The sequence below is a fragment of the Rhinopithecus roxellana genome, chromosome 10, assembly GCF_007565055.1.
Source record: "Rhinopithecus roxellana isolate Shanxi Qingling chromosome 10, ASM756505v1, whole genome shotgun sequence".
Taxonomy (NCBI): domain Eukaryota; kingdom Metazoa; phylum Chordata; class Mammalia; order Primates; family Cercopithecidae; genus Rhinopithecus; species Rhinopithecus roxellana.
This window is the reverse complement of record NC_044558.1, coordinates 52,223,472-52,247,857: the sequence shown is the minus strand read 5'-3', so window position 1 is coordinate 52,247,857 and position 24,386 is coordinate 52,223,472. Positions and strand designations below refer to the sequence as shown.

The 24,386-nt window shown below is 35.2% G+C and overlaps 1 long non-coding RNA gene across 2 annotated transcripts in view; it reads right to left on the bottom strand.

Annotated features, from left to right (window-relative positions):
- LOC115899885 overlaps positions 1-10,309 on the bottom strand; it is an 82,765-nt gene extending 72,456 nt beyond the window's left edge. For both annotated transcript variants that reach the window (XR_004059469.1, XR_004059470.1), the window contains exon 1: positions 10,187-10,309. This is a non-coding gene — a long non-coding RNA (uncharacterized LOC115899885). The remainder of the gene's footprint in view (positions 1-10,186) is intronic.
- Between the last annotated feature and the right edge of the window lie 14,077 nt (positions 10,310-24,386).

Genomic DNA, 24,386 nt, shown 5'->3' with positions numbered 1-24,386 from the left:
TTGCAGTTTGTTTAACTTTGTTGTCTAAGGCAACATTTGCTCAAATTGGCAGGAATTCTGTTCAACTCATTTTTCTTGGCCAAATATGTCAGCAGTTCTCCATTTTGTCCTTCAGTGATTCTCCATACTTGAAAGAGATAAAACCAACTGGCCGTTGTGTGTCTGGTTATTTTCCTACTGCAAGGCTTAGTAATCTCTCACAAAAATAGAAACCCAGACAGTTAACAACTTTTAACATCTCATTCATATGTCAATATGGAAACTGAAGGTTTTACCTTAAAATCCCAGAAAGCAAGCACTATGGTTATATTTGCAAATGTAATATTCAAACACCAGGTTGATTTTTGAAGATTTGATCAGCTAGTCAGTTATTTAGTTCATACCCTGTCAGACAGATAATCATTACAAATATTATTTATCCAACTAATTGAACTCTAAATTGACTACATAGACAGGTTATTTTCATAAAATAGCCAGAATATTATATTAAACTGACAATACTACAATGTAAGAATAGTAAAGATAGGCGAACTGATATAAAAAAAATCCCAAAATTTCAATGACTTAGCACAGTGAAAATATTTCACTCAGTCATATTTCAATGAGAGTGGGTTGTGGGAGAAAGGAGAGTCATGTTGCACTCCATTCAGTTGTTGGGGGGACCTGGGCTCCTTTCCCCTTGGGCCCTTCCTTTTTCTGGATCCATGGAGCCCTCTCTGTTAAGTTAAAAGTTAGGAAAAAAGCTCAAGAGTTATAAAGGGGAGTATTTTTAAGTTCAGATCTGAATTGCATTACATCACTTTCACACACATTCTATTGTGCAGAATTTGGCCACATGCATCTCCTAATTGCCAGGCAAGCTGGAAACTGTGGTTTTAGCTATGTGTCCAGAAGAATGAAAACTAGTTTGGTAAATGCTTAGCACTGTTTGCCACAAATGGCACTATATAAATATGGGACTTTCTTAAATATTATTTGTTTACATTGTTGGGATGGTGGTAGAAATAATGATAGTGAAAATGACCAGTGCCACGAAAGTCTATCAGGTTGGAATATGAAGAAAATTATAACCACACTTCAGATTCACTGACAAACTATTGAGAAATATGTATTAAACAAATTAATGTATTTGGCTTATAATACACTCTCATCTGTCTAGAAACTTGTTCTCTAACTTTTTAGCATAGTTGCTAAAAACTTTATTTCTTCTTCTCAGCTTTTAATGCATTTCTTTCCCTTGCAACACAAATGAATATTATCTATAATATATTATCTACAATAATGCTTCATGTGTGTATAGCACTTTAACCTTCACATTTTCCAAAATCTATATAAAATTTGAGAAATAGATATCATTATCCTTGTTTCAGTCATAGATCAGCATCACAGTGTCTAACAGAGTAATTAGAAAAGGTTGGAACTCACTAAGGTACAGTTTCTAGAATTCCGCTTGTCTTCTTTTTTCTTTTTAATATGACTCCTCTTATCAGCATTTATATCATAAGAACAGGGAAATAAAAGGTAGTAAACATCAAATTCACTAGTCCATTATACCCTTATTTTCTAAATCCAGTAAGTAAACATGAGGAATTTTTATTGGCTAAATTAAGATTGGAGGCTTATTTGTATTTTTTTCCTTCTGTAAACAATCCTATAATGGTAGTGATACAGTCATTATAATATGACCCTGTTCTCCTCAAAGTCTTCTTGTTCATATGCAAAAAGAAGGTGATTTTCCAGAAGCATCAAGAAAAAAATAATAATTTTAAATATTTTGTTCAATTCAGTCTTTGAGACACCCAAAACCTAAGTAAATAGTTTGGATCAGCATTTACATTTAATATTCCACTTTACTCCTTTGAGGATCACCTATTTATGGATTGGAAGAGAACACACAAGGAGCATTCAAATCTAATACTGCATGAAACATTTTCTGAAAGTAAGTCTACCCACCAGATCTCTCACTGAAACGTAACATTTTTGTAGATATAAAAGGATTTATCATTTTAATTTTTGGGGGACCAAATCCTCATCTTGCAACAAAAGACTTGCAAACTGATTCTTACTTGGGTGGAAATAAAGATGCTTACCATCAATAGGGGAATGAGATTACAAAGGATATAGGGAGAAATTATCTTCAGGCTCACTCAACGTGAGATGGGTTTCAGCTATACCTAATAGCAGTAGTCTAAAACCAACATGACAAGAAACAGAAAAAGGAAGGAAAACTTGAACTGCATTACTGCCCACACACACAACTGCAATGGAAAGAATCACCAAACTCATTGGCATCTGACAGCTGGGAATCAGCAAATGCTTTCTTGTTCATGTTTTCTTTAAAGACTGTTTTTCTTACCCCACGTTCTAAAATTATGAACATATTAATCAAAATAATTTGTGTTATTTGCATTCATAAAGAGATACTGGAAAGTATGGAAAGATATAAAAGTGGTAAATAAACATTAGAAGGAAGGTTACATTTCTTTTGTCATTGTAATTAAAAATTATGTACAGTATATTATAAAATAAAAGCTATAATGCAGAAAATCTTTTTTTATCAATTAGTAATATGTCATATCTGTTTCTTTAAGTAAAAAGGGAATCTGATTTATTCACTTATCTGTAATAATACATTTTATATGTTTAAATATTGGTGACTGATAACTATAGTGATTAGTAATGGAATTTTTTGTATTAAATTGCAAATATAGATTTCTTCTGCTTTGTATTTCTCCCAGAAAATAGCATTGAACATTTCACACAGCAAAACTCAATATATAGTTGTTATAATCAGTAATAATCAACATAAGAATAATAACAGTGACTGTACCTTGGACAATCATTCTCTTTTCAATCGAATGGTTTCAAGGCCAATTCATCATTTAGAAACTTGTATGGATCAAGATGTTATATTTAAAAGTTAAACTCCTTTGGATTATATTAATATCTCAAAACCTTTGTTTTTAAGAAGTTTTTAATTTCAATAAATATTTCTCTTAAAAAAGCAAATAAAAGTACAAGTTTATTATAAAAATATTTGCTATATTAATATATACTACTGACTATAACTTGTTTCAGTCAAAACCCCCTGGAAAACAAGAAGAAGAATGCCATCTCAAGAAATGCTGCTACATGTCATTGAGAATGGCAGAGTAAGGACATACAAAAACATCTCCTTCATAAAAGCAAGAGGAACTCTGACAAAAACAGTTAAATTTTTCTCTTTCAGAACTCTAGAAATTAACCAAAGGCTTCCAACAATCTCAAGATCATTTACTCAAGTACAACAGCTAAATCTCAGTAAGAACACTGAACTCTGTGGTATTTATTTCGTCCTAGTTCCATCCCGGTTCCCCAGTCCTTTACGAGCCTTAGAAACCAAGCCCCTGATGGGCTTCCCTTCGTGGGTAACCCGACCCAAAAGAAATAAAGGGTATTCAGTTAGGAAAAGAAGAAGTCAAATTGTCCCTGTTTGCAGATGACATGATTGTATATTTAGAAAACCCCATTGTCTCAGCCCAAAATCTCCTTAAGCTGATAAGCAACTTCAGCAAAGTCTCAGGATACAAAATTAATGTGCAAAAATTACAAGCATTCTTATACACCAGTAACAGACAAACAGAGAGCCAAATCATGAATGAACTTCCATTCACAATTGCTTCAAAGAGAATAAAATACCTAGGAATCCAACTTACAAGGGATGTAAAGGACCTCTTCAAGGAGAACTACAAACCACTGCTCAGTGAAATCAAAGAGGACACAAACAAATGGAAGAACATACCATGCTCATGGATAGGAAGAATCAATATCGTGAAAATGGCCATACTGCCCAAGGTTATTTATAGATTCAATGCCATCCCCATCAAGCTACCAATGAGTTTCTTCACAGAATTGGAAAAAACGGCTTTAAAGTTCATATGGAACCAAAAAAGAGCCCGCATTGCCAAGACAATCCTAAGTCAAAAGGACAAAGCTGGAGGCGTCATGCTACCTGACTTCAAACTATACTACAAGGCTACAGTAACCAAAACAGCATGGTACTGGTACCAAAACAGAGATATAGACCAATGGAACAGAACAGAGTCCTCAGAAGTAATACCACACATCTACAGCCATCTGATCTTTGACAAACCTGAGAGAAACAAGAAATGGGGAAAGGATTCCCTATTTAATAAATGGTGCTGGGAAAATTGGCAAGCCGTAAGTAGAAAGCTGAAACTGGATCCTTTCCTTACTCCTTATACGAAGATTAATTCAAGGTGGATTAGAGACTTAAATGTTAGACCTAATACCATAAAAACCCTAGAAGAAAATCTAGGTAGTACCATTCAGGACATAGGCATGGGCAAGGACTTCATGTCTAAAACACCAAAAGCAATGGCAGCAAAAGCAAAAATTGACAAGTGGGATCTCATTAAACTAAAGAGCTTCTGCACAGCAAAAGAAACTACCACCAGAGTGAACAGGCAACCTACAGAATGGGAGAAAATTTTTGCAATCTACTCATCTGACAAAGGGCTAATATCCAGAATCTACAAAGAACTCAAACAAATATACAAGAAAAAAGCAAACAACCCCATCAAAAAGTGGGCAAAGGATATGAACAGACATTTCTCAAAAGAAGACATTCATACAGCCAACAGACACATGAAAAAATGCTCATCATCACTCGCCATCAGAGAAATGCAAATCAAAACCACAATGAGATACCATCTCACACCAGTTAGAATGGCAATCATTAAAAAGTCAGGAAACAACAGGTGTTGGAGAGGATGTGGAGAAATAGGAACACTTTTACACTGTTGGTGGGATTGTAAACTAGTTCAACCATTATGGAAAACAGTATGGCAATTCCTCAAGGATCTAGAACTAGATGTACCATATGACCCAGCCATCCCACTACTGGGTATATACCCAAAGGATTATAAATTATTCTACTACAAAGACACATGCACACGTACGTTTATTGCGGCACTATTCACAATAGCAAAGACTTGGAATCAACCCAAATGTCCATCTGTGACAGACTGGATTAAGAAAATGTGGCACATATACACCATGGAATACTATGCAGCCATAAAAAAGGATGAGTTTGTGTCCTTTGTAGGGACATGGATGCAGCTGGAAACCATCATTCTTAGCAAACTATCACAAGAACAGAAAACCAAACACTGCATGTTCTCACTCATAGGTGGGAACTGAACAATGAGATCACTTGGACTCGGGAAGGGGAACATCACACACTGGGGCCTATCATGGGGAGGGGGGAGGGGGGAGGGATTGCATTGGGAGTTATACATGATATAAATGATGAATTGATGGGTGCTGACGAGTTGATGGGTGCAGCACACCAACATGGCACAAATATACATATGTAACAAACCTGCACGTTATGCACATGTACCCTAGAACTTGAAGTATAATAAAAAAAGAAAAAAAAAAGAAAAAAAAAAAGAAACCAAGCCCCCTGCAGTCATGGTAAAAGCCCGCAACCTCATGGACATGGGACAGTTAATAAAAAAAAAAAAAAGGTGGTGTGGGGGCAGGAGCTTCTCCCACACCTTCTTCCCAGAAAACTGTCATTTCAGCTATCGGTAGTTCCCTGAATAATCCCACTCAAAATCTTGTCTTTTTTTTTTTTTGTCCTTTTACATAATTAATGCAAGAGCATGGAAATATTCAAAAGGCTTATCTTTATTTGACCCAATTCAGAACTCTACCAGTGTGAATAGCCTTTTTCCTGGGGCGTTTGTCAAAAACAATCAGTAGCAGTAGTTTAATACTATAACTACTTGAAGTTTTGACAACACATGGGGCTAAACAAGTGGAACAAAACATCCAAAAAGAAAACCCGGGGAATGAAATGTCCATAGGAGGTTTTAAAAAGTTCTGAAATATTTCCCAGAATCAAGAAAGCCACTTATAACTTGGTTTATGTACATGCACAGGAAAGACCTAAGAAGGCCCTATGTTCTCACTTCTGGCTGAATTTGAGGCCTTGTGTAATCAGGAAGTGAGAATTAAGGGAGTTGTAAACTGCCTGCCTGACATTGAAGGCAAACCCCACCACACACACTGAGTCCCTCAGCAAAGACTGGGAGACTTACTGCTTTCAGGCATTTAAGCAAATCTGCATCTAATTATTAGTTGATCACTAATGAGTAAAGATTTTAGTGGCCACACATGACAAAGAATACAGATTTTACAGAATTGTTCAGAAATGAATTAAACAAATAAAACATAGAACAACAGCAACAGAAACAAACCCTAGGGATAGGCGAAATCTGATTTTCAGAGATTCCACATAATACCATCTCAAATGTCTAGTTCCCAATAATTATTACAGGACATGCTAAGAAACAAAAAAAATATAGGCTATATACGAGAGTGAAACGATAGGATAGAAACTCTGTGGGAAGAATATCAGATGTTGGATATACTAGAAAAGATGTCTACTCTATAATCAGCTATTTTAAATATTTTCAGAAAGCTACCTAAAGAAAAAACACACCCAATGTCTCATCAAATAGAAATTATTGATATGGAGATAGGATTTTTAAAAAAGAAACAGAGAAAGTTCTGAGTTGGAGAGTACAATAACTGAAATGAAAACTTTAGTAGGGGGACTCAATAGAAGGTTCAACTGGCAGAAGGATCAGTAAACTCGAAGGGAGGTTAATCAAGATTATCCAGCCTGAAGAATAGGAAGAAAGAAGAGTGAAGAAAAATTAATAGAGCTTCAGAGTCCTATGGGACACTATCAAATATATCAATATATGTACAATAAGAGTCAAAACAAAGAGGTGATAAAGACATAAATAAAATTTGAAAAATTAAGCCAAGTCTTCCAAATTTGATGCCAAACATTAGTCTACACATCCAAGAAGCACAGGTAAATCAAAGTAGAATAAACTCCAAGAGATCTACACTTAAAGATCTCAGAAGCAAACTGCCGAAAGCCAAAGCCAAAGCAATAGCCATGAAAGCAACAAGAGAGAAGAAGCTCAACACATACAAAGAATCCTCAATAGTATTGCTATGATTTGAATGTTTGCGTCCCCTCCAAAATTCATGCTCAAACTTAATCTCCAGTGCAACAGTATTAAAAGGTGAAGTAAAAGGTGGAGTCTTTTAGGAGGTAATATTGGCCATTAGGGCTCTGCCCTCATAATGGAATTAGTGCCTTATGTAAAAACTGGAGGGAACTAGCTTGTCCTTTTTTGCCCTTTCATTTTGTTCACCATGTGAGGATGTAGCAACCAGGCCCTCACCAGACATCAAATGCCAGCACTTTGATCTTGGACTTCTCAGCCTTCAGAGCTGTGAGAAATACATTTCTATTTTTTCAAATTACCCAATATCAGATATCTTGTTAGAGCAGCATTAGCAGACTAAGACTAGATAATTAAAATGAGAAACTAAGTTAATTTCTGATTTAAAAAAATCATGGAGGCCTAAAGGCAATGAAATGACATTCTCAAAGTGAATAAAGAAAAAACTGTCAACCAAGTATTCTCCATATGGTAATACTGTACCTCAAAAAAAGGGAAAAATTAAGACATTCCCATATAATCAAACACTGAGAGACGTTGTCATTAGAAGACCTACCCTATAAGAAACACCAAAGGTAGTTCTTTATTTTTATATACTTTAAATTCTGCGGTACATGTGCAGAACGTGCAGTTTTGTTATATAGGTATACATGTGCTATGGCAGTTTGCTGCACCCATCAACCTGACACCTACATTAGGTATTTTTCCTAATGCTATCCCTCCCCTAGCCCCCAGCCTCCCACAGGCCCAGTGCATGATGTTCCCCTCCCTGTGTCCATCTGTTCTCATTGTTCAACTCCCACTTGTGAGTGAGAAGATGCAGTGTTTGGTTGTCTGTTATTGTGTTAGTTTGCTGAGAATGATGGTTTCCAGCTTCATCCATGTCCCTGCAAAGGACATGAACTTATCCTTTTTTTTTACAGCTGCATAGTATTCCATGGTGTGTATGTGCCACATTTTCTTTATCCAGTCTATTAATGCTTTTACACTGTGGGTGGGAGTGTAAATTAGTTCAACCATTGTGGAAGACAGTGTGGCGATTCCTCAAGGATCTAGAACTAGAAATACCATTTGACCCAGCAATCCCATTATAGGGTATATATCCAAAGGAATATAAATAATTCTACTATAAAGACACATGCACACGTATGTTTATTGTGGCACTATTCATAATAGCAAAGACTTGGAACCTAAAGATAGTTCTTAAGGCTAAAATGAAATTATTCTAAATGGTAACTCATATCAATATGCAGAGATAAAGAACCAGTCAAACAGATTGCATAAGTAGATATAAAAGACAGTATAGATGAATTTTTTGTTTCTAATATTTTTCCTGTTTGATTTAAAAGACAATGGTATTTAAAAAGCAATAATTATAAACTCGTGCTGATGGGCATACTGTGTATAAACATACAATTTGCACAGCAATAATAGATAAATAAAAGAAAGAAGAGGAGGCCGGGCGCGGTGGCTCAAGCCTGTGATCCCAGCACTTTGGGAGGCCGAGACGGGCGGATCACGAGGTCAGGAGATCGAGACCATCCTGGCTAACACGGTGAAACCCCGTCTCTACTAAAAAAATACAAAAAACTAGCCGGGCGAGGTGGCGGGCGCCTGTAGTCCCAGCTACTCAGGAGGCTGAGGCAGGAGAGTAGCATAAACCCGGGAGGCGGAGCTTGCAGTGAGCTGAGATCCAGCCACTGCACTCCAGCCTGGGAGACAGAGCGAGACTCCGTCTCAAAAAAAAAAAAAAAAAAAAAAAGAGGAAATGGGTCTGTATAAGAGCAAAGGTTTTATAAAATATTGAGATTAAGTAGACATTAAACTAGGTTATTATAAATTTAGGTACTAATAATCCTACAAAAATAGATAGCAAAAGAAACTACTCAGGAATTAAAACAGTACATTGGAAAAATCCTATTTAACACAAAAGAAAGCAGTAATAGAGTAATAAAGGAACAGAAATTACATAAGACATACATAAAAAAATGACAAAATCTCAGTCATATATCCTACTTTATCAGTAATTACATTAAGTTTAAATAGATTAAACCTCTACTTAAAAGCAGAGACCATTAAAAAACATGATTCAGTGGCTCACGCCTTTAATCCCAGCACTCTGGGAGGCCCAGGTGGGCGGATCACGAGGTCAGGAGATGGAGAGCATCCTGGCTAACACAGTGAAACCCCATCTCTACTAAAAATACAAAAAATTATCCGGGCGTGGTGGTGGGCGCCGGTAGTCCCAGCTACTTGGGAGGCTGAGGCAGGAGGATGGCGTGAACCCGGGAGGCGGAGCTTGCAGTGAAAGGAGATCGCACCACACCACTGCACTCCAGCCTGGGTGACAGAGCGAGACTCCGTCTCAAAAAAAAAAAAAAAAAAAAAAAAACATGATTCAACTACATGCTGACTACAACAGACATATTATAAAATTCGAAGACAGAATTAGACTGAAAATAAAAGGATAGAAAAAGATATATCATACAAGCAGTAACCAAAAGAGAACTGGAGTAACTATACTACCATCAGATAAAATAGACTTAAAACTATTATTTTAAACAGGATTAATTCAATAATTATACTTTCACTTTAATAATTAAAAATCATTTACAAAAAGGACATTTATGAAAAAAGGGTCAATCCATAAAGAAGATATGACTATTACAAATGTGTATGCAATCATAATGATCAAGAGCCTCAAAATACACGGAGCAAAACTGATAGAACTGATGGAGATATATACAATTCAACAATAATAGGTGAAGACTCCAATACCTCACGTTCAGTAATGAATAGAACAACTAGATATAATACTAAGGAAACAGAAGACTTGAACAACACTATAAATCAGATGGACTTAAATTATATTTATAGAACACTCCACAGAACAACAGCAGAATATACATTCTTCACAAGTCTTACAAACCAGGTTCACCATGAGCCATTTACCAATTCTAGGGGAGAACCACTACTACATGGAGAATAACAAAGATCATCACAATGCCAACCACCAGAACTAAAAGTTGAAACACTTCTGTACACTACATCTTGGGCTGTAATTTTTATCACTTGCAGAAGTCCAGTGAGATAGAACACTCATACAAATTAAGAAAAGCAATTCAGTTACTCACAGGCAGGTAGCAAGGGACAGCAGAAGCTATGAATCATGGCAAGCCAGTCCCTAAGTCTTGGAAAAGCTGCCTAGGGTGGTGGACTGAGTCTCTGCAAGTGCTTCACATCTCACTGCAACTGAGGAACCCCAAAAGCACTCTGCTCTATGTTTTATACTACAGAGACAACTTAGATTACTGTGCTAAAACATTATAGGACATCCTGTTCTAGGAGGAACAGAAATAGAGCCCAGATTGTTCCAAACAGTTTCTCCTTATCTCACAGTGCTGTGTTCTTGGCACATTCTATAGCCATTCTGAAAATTACAAGTGAGATGGCGGAAAGAGCTGGGCCAGCCAAGGTTACCCAGAGCCCTGTCCTGCAAATCAACATGAGGTTTTCTCCAGGACGGACTACATATTAGTCCACAAAACCAATCTCAATGACTTTAAAATAACTGAAATTAAACAAAGTATGTTTTATGACTATAATGGAATGAAATTAGAAATTAACAGAAGGAAAGTAAGCAAATTCATTAATAAGCAAAAATGAAACAATGTAATCCTAAACAACCAAGTGATCAGAGAAGACACCACAAGGGAAATTAGAATGTACATTGAGATTAAAAACTAGTATACACACAGAATACCAAAGTGTATGGAATGAAACCAAAGCAGTGTTTAGAAGGAAATGTATAGTTCTAGATCCTTAAGGAATCGCCACACTGTCTTCCACAATGGTTGAACTAGTTTACAGTCCCACTAACAGTGTAAAAGTGTTCCTATTTCTCCACATCCTCTCCAGTACCTGTTGTTTCCCGACTTTTTAATGATCGCCATTCTAACTGGTGTAAGATGGTATCTCATTGTGGTTTTGATCTGCATTTCTGTGATGACCAGTGATGTGAGAACTTTAAATATAATTCAAAAAAGAAGGAAATTTATAGCTATAAACTGTATTTTTTAAATATAATAAAACCCCAAATTAACCTATTAACATATGCAAGTCAGTAAATGTGATACACCACATAAACAGAATTAAAAACAAAAAAATCACATGATCATCTCAATAGACACAGAAAATGCATTTGACAAAATCCAGGATTCCTTTATGATTAAAACCTTCAGCAAAATTGGCATAGAAGATGTGATGGTTAATACTGAATGTCAACTTGATGGGATTGAAGGGTGCAAAGTATTGCTTGGGTGTGTCTGTGAGAGTGTTGCCAAAGGAGATTAACATTTGAGTAAGTGGCCTGGGAGAGACAGGTCTACCCTCAACCTGGGTAGGCACCATCTAATCAGCTGCTAGCGCAGCTAGAATAAGGCAGGCAGAAGGATGTGGAAGGACTAGACTTGCTGAGTCTTTCAGTCTTCATCTTTCTCCCATGTTGGATGCTCCCTGCCCTCGAACATCAGACTCCAAGTTCTTTGGCTTTTGGACTCATGGAGTTACACCAGTGGCTTGCCAGGGACTCTCAAGCCTGTGGCCACAGCTGAAGGCCAAACTGTCAACTTCCCTACTTTTGAGGTTTTGGGACTCAGACTGATCCACCAATAGCTTCCTTGCTCCTTATCTTGCAGATGGCCTATGGTGGGACTTCACCTTGTGATTGTGTGAGTCAATTCTCCTTAATAAACTCCCTTTCATATATACATATATCCTATTCTGTCTTTCCAGAGAAACTTGATTAATATAGAAGGGACATACCTTAATGTAATAAAAGCCATCTATGACAAACCAACAGCCAACATAATACTGAAAGGAAAAGAGTTGAAAGCATTCCCCTTGAGAACTGAAACAAGACAAGAATCCCCACTCTCACCACTCCTCTTCAACACTGTACTGGAAGTTCTAGACATAGCAACGTGACAAGAGAAAGAAATAAAGGACAATTCCTGTTGGTAAAGAAGAAGTCAAACCATTATTGTTTGCTGATATAATTGTACCACTAGAAAACCCTAAAAACTCCTCCAAAAAGCTCCTAGAACTGATAAATGAATTCAGCAAAGTTTCAGGATACAAAATTAATGTACACAAATCAGTAACTCTGCTTTACTAATGTACACAGATCAGTAGCTCTGCTATACACCAACAGCTATCAAGCAGAGAATCAAATCAAGAGCTCAAATCCTTTTACAATAGCTGCAAAAAATATATAAAATACTTAGGGATATACCCAACCAAGGAGGTGAATGACCTCTACAAGGAAAACTACAAAACACTGCTGAAAGAAAGCTTGCATGACACAAACAAATGGAAACACATCCCATGCTCATGGATGAGTAGAATCAATATTGTGAAAATGGCCATACTGCCAAGAGAAATCTACAAATTCAATGCCATACTTATCAAAATACCACCATCATTCTTCACCAAACTATTTAAAAAATCCTAAAATTCATATGGAACCAAAAAAGAGTCCTTACTGCCAAAGCAAGACTAAGCAAAGAGAACAAATCTGGAGGCATCACATTGCCTGATTTCAAGCTATAGTATAAGGTCATAGTCACCAAAACAGCATGGTACTGGTATAAAAATAGGCACATAGACCAACAGAACAGCATAGAGAACCCAGAAATAAAGCCAAATGCTTACAGCCAACTGATCTTCAACAACGCAAACAAAAACATAAAGTGGGAAAAGGACACTCTATTTAACAAATGGTGCTTGGATAATTGGCAAGCCATGTGTAGAAGAATTAAACTGGATCCTCATCTCTCACCTTATACAAAAATCAACTCAAGGTGGATCAAAGACTTAAATCTAAGACCTGAATCCATAAAAATTCTAGAAGATAACATCAGAAAAACCCTTCTAGACATTGGCTTAGGCAAAGACTTCATGACCAAGAACCCAAAAGCAAATGCAACAAAAACAAAGATAAATTGATGGGACTTAATTAAACTTAAAGGCTTCTGCACAGCAAAAGAAACAATCAGCAAGAGTAAACAGACAACCAACAGAGTGGGAGAAAATCTTCACAATCTATACATCTGACAAACGACTTATATCCAGAATCTCCAAGGAACTCAAACAAATTAGCAAGAAAAAAATGAACAATCCCATCAAAAAGTGGGCTAAGAACATGAATAGACAATTCTCTAAAGAAATACAAATGTCCAACAAACATATGAAAAAATGCTCAACATCATTAATGATCAGGGAAATGCAAATCAAAACTATAATGCGATATCACCCATAATCCTGCAAGAATGGCCATAGTAAAAAAAAAATCACAAAATAATAGATGTTGTCAGGGATGTGGTAAAAAGGGAACACTTTTACACTGCTGGTGGGAATGCAAACTAGTACAATCACTATGGAACAGTGTAAAGATTCCTTAAAGAACTAAAAGTAGAACTACATCTGATCCAGCAATCCCACTATTTTCCAAGAGGAAAAGAAATCATTATATGAAAAGATAATTGCACATGCATGTTTATAGCAGCACAATTCGCAATTGCAAAAATATGGAAACAGCCCAAATGCCCATAAATCAACAAGTGGATAATTATAATTTCTTTATCCACCAGCAGGAAGGGAGAAAGGGGGACAAGGGTTGGAAAACTACCTATTGAGTACTAAGTTCACTACTTGGGCGATGTGTTTACTAGAAACTCAAATTCCAGCATTAAGCAATAGATCAATGTAATAAACATGCACATGTGAAAAAAATTAACAACATAACCTTCCACCTTAAGAAAATGGAAAAAGAAAAACAAAATAAACTCAAAGCAAGCAAAAAAAGATAAAAGCAGAAATAAATGAAATAAATAGGTAATAGAGAAGATCGAGAAAACCAGTTAGTTCTTTGAAAGTGAGAAGTTGGGGTAATAGCCAAAACCCTTTATATCATTTTTCAAGTCAGACCATAGGGAAAGGCTTTTACTGGCAGGCCTAAAGGGAGAAAGCTGCCCCCTTGTCTCCCCAGATTTTGTGCACAGCTGGTGAATTGCCATCTCTGATGAGTTACAGTCAAGAACGAAGACCTCCCTGACCTGTCATGCTCTTACATATGTCAGCATTCCTAGACGAGGCCCCCATTCAGAGGTCTCTTTATCTGGAGACTTAGCAGAGGCCTTCTTTGGCTATCTCTGCAGAGATTCCTTATTGGGGAAAGGAGGGAGGAAACTCTAAAGATACTTTTTTTCACTCTGACTGAATACTCAATACTTTTCCACTCCAAGTCCTTTTCTCTTGCTTTCACCTGGCTCCTGGGTCCATAAAACTGAAAAAGGTTTTTGTTCCGGGTTCTCTCAATACTGAGATCCTCTCGACATCTGTACAGATCCATCTGACAATTGACCAGTGCCATTCAGTGGGAGGAAATAAACTGGGGCTAGGTAAGGGGGTCAGGAATCAGTGCTTTCTCTGGTTTAGTGTCTTCATCAATACTATTGCAGTAAGTGATTAAAAGCTTAACTATTAATATTACATTTATTTTGCTTATTGTCTTAATTGGCTACTCTAGCAGCTCACTTCACTGCAGCTCATCTGAGTTCCTAAGTAAAAGCACATCAAAACTGAAAACTCTTTAGCTAGACTGACCAAGAAAAAAATAGAGTGCTCAGTTTATTCAAATCAGGTATGAAAGAGGGAGCGTTACTACAAGCATTATAAAATTTTTTAAAAAGGATTATAGGAGAATACAATCAATAATTGTATATCAACAAATTAGATAACCTAGGTGAAATGGACAAATTCATTGAAAGGTACAAACTACTAAAAATGACTCGAGAAGAAATTAAAAATATGAATAGACCTATAACAAATAAGACATTAAATCCATAATTTAAAAATTTCCCACAAAGAAAAGCCCAGAATCTGGAGGCTTCACTAGTGCATTCTACCTAGTGTTGAAAGGAGAATTAACAGCAATATTTCATAAAATCTTCCAAAAACTGTAAGAGGAAATAACACTTTCCAACTCCTTTCACAAGGCCCATATTAAACTGATATCAAAAACAAGACATCACAGGAAAAGCAAACTGCAGACAACATTCTTTACGAATATAGATGCAGACTCTCAACAAAATAATAGAAAACGAATCTACCAACACATGAAAAGGATTATACAATATGACTAAGTAGGATTTATCCCAGGAATGCAAGTTTGGTTCAATATATGAAAATCAATCAATGTAATATACCAATTAGTAGATTATTGCAGTCGTAATATATACCTTAAAAAGCATTTGACAAAATTCAACTCCAATTTATAATACAAAACACTCAACATACTAGAAATAGAAGGAAATTTTCTCAACCTGATAAATTGTGTAAACCTACAGCAAAATGTCATATTCAATGGTGAAATACGGAATACTTTCTCCTAGGATTAAAAACAAGGCAAAGATAACTACTCTCACCACTTCTATTTAGTATTTTACTGGAAGTTTTAGCCAGGGTAATTAAGAAAAAGGAAACGAAGTCTTCCATAGTGGAAAGGAAGAAGTAAAAGTACAGATTGGGCATCTCTAAGGCAAAAATCCAAAATCCAAATGCACTAAAATCCAAAACTTTTTCAGTAGCAACATGAAGCCACAAGTGGAAGTATTCACACCTCATCTCCTGTGATGGATCACAGTCAAAATGCAGGCACATAACACAGAGTTTATTTAGCATCCCCAAGGGATGCTCCCAGCCCTCTTCCATTGTAATATATCTTTTACAGGAATGCTAAGATCTCCTCATGCAAGCACACCCACAAAGGGTAATACAATGGCAGGAGTGTGGGTTAAAAGTACCAACAGTAGGTTCCTCATAAGGGCCCCCGTGGAGTTAAGACCTACATACATTAATCATTGTGCTTTTGTTGTTGTTTTGCTTATTCTCTGCTCTGTGGTGAAAAGATAATGCTGAAAATGTCAAAAAGGCCTGTTGATACCCATATGGGTAACAATAATAAGAAAATGAGAAAGTCCGATTTGTCTATGTTTGTTTTTGTTGCATTTTCTTTTGAGGTCTTAGTCAAATTCTTTGCATAGGCCAATGTCCAAAAGTTTTCCTAGATTTTCTTCTAGGACTTTAATAGTTTCAAGTCTTACATTTTAAGTCTGTAGTCCATTTTGAGTTAATTTTTGTATATGGTGAAACATGAGTCCAGTTTCATTCTTCTGCATATGGCTAGCTAGTTTTCCCAGCACCATTGAATTAAACTAGAGTTTCTGCATAGCAAAAGAAATAATCAACACAGCAAAAAGACAAATCTATAGAAAGAGAGAACATACTTTCAAACTATGAATCTGACAAAGGTCTAATATCCAGAATCTATAAAGAACTTAAACAAATCAACAAGAAAAAAACAACTTCGTTAAAATGTGTGCGAAGGACATAAACAGACACTCCTTAAAAGAAGACATACAAGCAGCCAACAAACATGAAAAAATGTTCAACATCACTAATTATCAGAGAAATGAAAATTAAAACCACAACGAAATACCATCTCACACCAGTCAGAATGACTATTACTAGATTCAAAAAATAAGAGATGTTGCCAAAGGGGTGGAGAAAAGGGAATGCTTCTACACTGTTGGTGGAACTATTAAATTAGTTCAAACCCTATGGAAAACAGTATGGAGATTTCTCAAAGAACAAAAAAGAGAACTACCATTCAACATGGCAATTCCACTACTCGGTATCTACCCAAAGAAATCATTCTATCAAGAAGACACCTACACTTGTATGTTTGCTCTGTCGCCCAGGCTGGAGTGCAGTGGCACAATCTCGGTTCACTGCAAGCTCTGCCTCCAGGCTTCATGCCCTTCTCCTCCCTCACCCTCCCTCACAGTTGGGACTACAGGCATCTGCCACCACGCCCGGCTAATTTTTTTTGTATTTTTAGTAGAGATGGGTGCACTTGTATGTTTAAGGCAGAATTACTCACAATAGCAAAGTCATGGAATCAACCTAAGTGTCAATTGTTGATTGACAATTGCTGATTGACACTTAGGTTGATTCCATGGTACATATGGATATACCACATTTTTAATCCAAATAACTGTTACGGATTGTATTCCATGGTATATGTGTGCATACATATTGGTATATGTTGATTGACACTTAGGTTGATTCCATGGTGTATATATACCTACCACATTTTTAATCCAGTCAACTGTTGTGGACTGTATTTCATGGTATGTGCATTTATCATGGAACACTACCTAACCATAAAAAAGAATGACATTATGTCCTTTGCAGCAACATGGATGGAGCTGGAGGCCACTATCCTAAGTGACATTACTCAGAGAAAAAAATCAAATATTGCTTGTTCCCACTTTTAAGTAGGAGCTACACAATGGATACACATAGACATAAACATGAAAATAGATGCTGGAGATTCCAAATGTGCGGAGGGTGCGAGGGAGATGAGAGTTAAACATTACCTATCAGGTACAATGTTTACTATTCGGGTGATGGCTTCACTAGAAGCCCAAACCTCAGCATTATGCAATATATCTGTCCACCAAACCTGCACGTGTACTCCTTGAGTCTACAGTAAAATAAAATAATGAAAAAGGAAAAGTACAAATTAGTGTATGTATTGTTCTTAATGTTACAATAATAAGTCCCTATTGACTGCTTTATATAAACTTGACTAGTGACATCCAGAATTTTTTTTTTTAAAGCCAGAAAACATTTTTGTCCATAGCACAGAAAATCAGGCTATTGGGGAAACTGGACAGTGTAACTGTGAAATGCCTTATAGAAGTATGGTGTCACAATGACCACCATATATGACCCGAAGAAACAGAAGGATAAACTATCAAAATTCTATGCTGAAAGGGATGAACAGAAGAAAAATAAGAAAACACTGCATAAAGCTAAAATGAAGATTTCGATTACCTACCGAAGGGGTGGATCTATCAGCATTGCAGTGAACACATGACACTCAGTATGTTGATGAGGAAACAAAGATCTATCACAACGAACTGAAAATTGAAGGGAATTGTAAATATTCAACAGGCTAGTTGCAGAACATTAAGAAAAGTCACAGCATTACATTTTTCAACTTTTATGGTGATAAAGCATCTGCTGATCATGAAACAGCCAAGAAATTCAGTGACAAGTTTGCCAAGGTCATTGCTTGTGCAAATCTGGTACCAGACTAAGTGACTTCAGAAAGACACTGATTACAATTTCCCATAAGTTTGGTATGTTGTGTGTCTATTTTTGTTTGTTTCCAAGAAATTTTTAAATTTCTCTTTATAGTTCTTCTTTTAATCATTGGTTGTTCAGAAGTGTGTTATTTAATTTCCATGTACTTGTGGATTTTTCAATTTTCCTTCTGTTATAAATTTCTACTTTCATACCTTTATGGTTGAAAAGATACCTGATATGATTTCAGTCTTCTCAAATTTGTTAAGATTTGTTTTGTGGCCTAACATATGATCTGTCATTTGCACTTGAGAAGAATGTGCATTCTGCTGCTGTTGGGTGGTATGTTCTGTGTATGCCTGTTAGGTCTGTATGGTCTATAGTTTTGTTTGAACCCACTGTTTCCTTACAGATTTTCTGTCTGTATCTCCATTATTGAGAGTGGAGCAATAAAGTCCCACCACTATTGCTGTTTATTTCTCCTTTCAGTTCTGTTAGTAATTGTTCTATATAGATGCTTAGGTATTCATGTGTGATACATAAATATTTACAATTGTTCTATCTTCTTGATTTATTGACCCCTTTATCATTAAATAACCTTCATTGTCTCTTGTGATTATTTTAGACTTAAAGTCTATTGTTCTAATATAAGTACAATCTACCAAGACTGAATTATGAAGAAATAAAAATCTGAACAGAAAAATATTCAGCAAGAAGATTGAAGCAGTAATCAAAAACTTCCCAGCAAGGAAAAGCTCAGGTCCAGATGTCTTTACTTGTGACTTCCTTCAAATATTTAATGAATTAACACCAATCCTTCTCAAGTTTATTAAAAAAAAAATTGAAAAAGTGAGAACACTTGCTTCCAAATTCATTTTATTAAGCCATCATCACCCTGACACTAAGGCCAGATAAGAACACTATAAGAAAAGAAAATTACAAGCCAATATCCCTGATGAACTTAGATACAAAAATTCTCAATAAAGTGCTAGCAAACCAAATTCAACAGCATATTAAAAGTATTATACATGATGATTCAGTAGAATTTATCCTTAGGCTGCAAAGATGGTTCAATGTGCACAAATCAATACATGTCATACACTGCAGCAACAAGATGAATAAAAATCATATGGTCATCTCGATTAATGCAAAAAGTTGACAAACTCCAACATCATTTCATGGTAAAAACTCTCAAAAATGTGGATATAAAAGAAATGTACCTCAACATAACAAATGCCCTATATTACAAGCCCAAAGCTAACACCATACTAAATGGTGAAAAGCTGAAAGCTTTTCTTCTAAAATCAGGACAAGTCAAGGATGTTTACTCTCAACGCTTCTCTTAAACATAGTACTGAAAATCTTGGCCAGGGCAATTAGGCATAAAAATAAATAATAGACACCTGAATTAGAAAGAAAGAAGCAAAATTGGTCCCGTTTGCTGACAACATGATGTTATGTGTAGAAAACCCAAAAGACTCTACCATAAAACTGCTAGAATAAAGAAATTCATTAAAGTTGAAGAAAACAAAATCAACATACAAAAATCAATTGTGTTTCTCTACACTAACAATGAACTATCTGAAAAAGAAATCAAGAAAACAGTTCCATGTACAATAGCATTAACAACAATAAAATGCTTAGGAATAAAGTTAATCCAAAAGGTTAAAAAATCTGTATGCTAGAAAACAATACTGCATTAATGAAAAAAAATTGAAGAAGACACAAATGGAAAGATATCCTGTGTTCATGGACTGGTATTATTAATATTGTTAAAATGTTCATACTACCCAAAGTGATCTATAGATTCAATGCAATACCTATCAAAATCCCGATGGCATCTCTAACAGAAAAAAAATTATTTAAATTCATCTCTAATACTCAAAGCATCTTGTGGAAGAAGAAAGAAGCTGAAGGTATCATACTTCCTGATTTTAAACAATATTATAAAGTTATAATAATAAAAATAATGTAGTACTAGCATGAAAACAGACACTATACCAATTGAACAGAATAGAGAGTTCCGGAATAAAACCCATGCATATGTAGCTGACTAATCTTTTACAGGGGCATCAAGAATACACAATGGGGAAAGGTCTCTGTAATAAATAGTGTTGGGCAAATTGAATGTTCACATCTGCAGGAATAAAGCCAGACCTCTACCTTATACTATGTAAAAAATGTAACTCAAAATAAATAAAAGTGAGAGCTAAAACTATACAACTCTTAAAAGAAACATAGGTACAAATATTTGTCTTACATATCACATCAAAAGCATAATCGGTAAAGGAAAAATTAAAACTTTCTATTGGGATTTAAAGCTTTTATGCTTGAAAGGGCACTATCAGGAAAGTGAAAAGATAACCCACACAATGAGAAAAATGTTTTCAAATAATACATCTGATAAGGAGCTTTTATCCAAAATACATAAAGTATTCTAACATTTTAATAATTTTAGAAAGCCCAAATAATCCAATTAAAAAATTTAAAGATACACAACTTGCTAATGGGCACATAAAAAAAGTTCAACGTTATTGATAGTTAGGGAAATGTAAAATAAAATCACAATGAGATATTCCTTCACACCTGTTAGGATGACTGTAATTTAAAAGAAAAACAGAAAATAACAAGGATTTTCAAGGATGTGGAGAAATTGGGATCCTCCCACATTGCTAGTAGAAATACAAAATGGTACAGAAACTGTGGAAAACAATTTGGTAGTTTCTCAAAAATGTAAACACAGAATTACCATATGACCCAGCAATTTTACTCCTAGATATATATCCAAAAAAAAAAAAAAAAATTAAAAGGATATGTCCACACAAAAACTTGTACATGAATGTGCATAGAAACATTATTCATAATAGTCAAAAAGTAGAAACATTCTAAATGTTTATCAGATTATGAATGGATAAAACAACATATATCCATACAATGAAACAGTATTTGGCCATAGAAATGAATAAATTTCTGTAACGTGCTATAACATGCAGTAACCTTGAAACATTATGCTGAGTGAAAGAATACAGAAATGCAAAGGTTACATATTATATGATTCTATTGAAGTGAAATGGTCATATACATAGAAGAGACAGAAAGTAGACAAGTGGCTACCAAAGGCTGAAGGGAGGGAGAAATGGGAAACAATAGCTTCTAGGCATAGGGGTTATTTTGTGGGTGATAAAAATGTTTTGAAATTAGATGATGGTAATGGTTGTGCAATTTTGTGAGTATACTAAAAACCATTGAATTGTTCACTTTAAAAGGGAAAAATTTTTATGTGTAAATTATATCTGAATAAAAAAAGAATTAGTGCTGGTTTTCATGAAAGTTCATAATGTTGCCAGAGTGTATTTGAGATACAGGTAGTGAATTCTTTATTTTATATAATTTGCATAGTAGTCGTATTTCCCATGCTCTGTCTTTTGCTTTTTATAAGAAAACATACTTAATGTAATCATTGGCATCATTATTCTATAATTGTCTACACAAAAGAGGTGTAAGAAAACTATTGACTATCATAAACAGACAAAATTGATTTACAAGGTAAATAAAACAAGGTAGAATAGCTAACTGGAAATTCTCAAAGATATAACGCAAAAATATTGACAGGTTTGGTAGTGTTTTATGTAGGACTCTATATGTCTATACATTTGTGTGTATGCATGTGTCAGGGAATAGTAATAAGTAAAAGGTATGTTTTTCATTAATGTGAAGGCTGTATGTGTCCAGAGATCTAAAGTATCAGTAGCACGGTAACTGGTAGATTACTTACAAAGTGAAAGTGTGCTGATGGTGTTAAAAACAAACAAACAAAAGATCTACTGTGATCATTTAGTTTCCCATTATGTGCCACAGTCATAAAGAGTCCTGGGCTCACCAAAAATGAAAGATAAAGAGTAATAACTGCTATAATTTTCTGTTGAATCACCTAGTTGTATAAGGGAAATATTTTCTTTTTATTTTGCTTGAAGGATTTGTCTCTAGCAGTGTTGAATTAGTATATTTATTTATTTATATACCTTTCTACCCATTTTTTAAAAATCAAGTAACTTTAGTTAAAATTCTTTCATTTTAATTATCACAGTTTTAATTTCAGCATTAAAACTTAAAGAAATATGACTCATTCTTAGATAATTTTAATTTTAAAACATTTATCAGTTAAAGTAAAATTTCAATGCTATCACAAAGATTTCTGAATAATTATTAAAAAGTTTTAAACTTTTCTCCTATTAGACTCAAATTATATATTATGCTCCATTCTTAAGTTATTTCTACATATTCATGTTAAAACTTTGGTAGTAAGTTTTTTGGGTTTCTAACTTGTGGAGATTTTTAAAATTGTTATATTCTTATACATAATTCAACCATGTGATTATTTTAGCTGTTGTCTCTTTTGAAAGCCATGTTTTTCTATTTCAATGCTCTGGGATGCCCACATTTGTTCTTAAGAGTTTTCTGTTTAAAACTATTATAGTGCATTATTTTTCTCAGAGAAGAAATGAACTGTAAGCTGCATATTTATTTTTATCTAAGCTATAAAAATTGACTTTAGTTATTGCCCATGTTACTATTTTTTTTACTATTTTTTATTATATTACACTTACCTTTGATTCCTGCATTCTTTGTGATTAGGTATAACATTAATGAGAAATAAATGACCATTATTTGGAGACAGAAAAGCAGGGGGAAACAAACAGTAGGTAAGTTAGTTAAGGAGGTAAAAAGAGAAAGGGCAATTGAGACTCTAACTAGGTTTTACTTACATTCATTTAAAAAAGAAATAAAAAACTCATAATCATAGCTTTGATTTAAAAATAAAAAATTTTACACAGGACATGGAATGTATTAGTGTATGCTTATGGTATTACCACACATCCTCGGTAGTTCAAAAGAATTATCTCTGCCCAGCATTTTCACCAGAATATGTAAAGATGAGGCTGCGTCAGTATGGCTTGGTTGCATAAACTTTATTGGGTTATTTGACCAAGATCTTGATGTCTTGAATGATGGATATTTAACTTCATCTTTTTATAATTGTACAACAGTTAAAGTTTCCAAAAGTAAAAGACAATTCACACTGAAAACAAATTTTTGCTGTAAGCTGTTTTTTGTAGAAAAACATACAATTCAACTGTGTCATTAATTAGCTCAATATTTACACAATAGTCTATATATGCATGTCTGTTTTGCAATCTCTACAAAATCATAAAGTTGTTATAGATCGGGAGCCATCTGGTTCCCCCAAAGGCAAGTTTTTTCAAATGTATGTTGGTTATCATTTGCTGCATAACAAATTATCCCAAACTTAGCAAGTTAAAATGACAAACAGCTTAGCTGGGTCAAAGTCTCTCATAAGGTAGCTGTCAAGCTGTCAGCTGGGGCTGTAGTCATCTCAAACCATAACTAGGCTGAAGAATTCACTTTCAACCTCACTCACATGGTTGCTGGCAGGGTGCGGTTCCTCACATGCCATCTGCAACTGAAGCCTTTGGTTTCTTGGGATGTGAGCCTCTCTATGGGTTTTCTGAATGACCTCATGATATGGAAACTTGCTTCTCTCAGTACACTTGGTGAGAGAGAGAGCGCATGTGCGAGAGAGTGCACACACCCAAGATGGAGGCCAGTCTTTTTAAAACTTAATCTGGAAGTGGTATCATATTACTTCTGTCACATTCCATTTGTTGCAAGTGAATCACTAAGTGCAATCTACACTTAGGGAAGAGGATTCACAAAAGGGTGAACATCAGGGGACAGAATCATTGACGGCCATCTTAGAGGCTAGCTAACACCATATACCAAAGTTACCTTCAGTTGCCAGAAAATCGGCCACACAAAACTGTACTCTTTTCTATAGACAAAATAGTGACTTCTGAATTTTCATTTTGGGCAACTGGATAAATAATAACACCATTTATTAAGACAGCACTTGTGGTAGGCTGGGTTTGAAGAAGGAGATCATGAGTTCAGGTATGCACATATTAAATGTGTTAAGTTTGTAGTTTTTCTAAGATTTCCAACTGGAGATTTTATGTAGGCAATCTGCTATTTGAGTCTGGAGCTTAGAGGAAAACTTTGGAATGAAGATACTTACTTGAAAGTATTCATAATATAGATGGT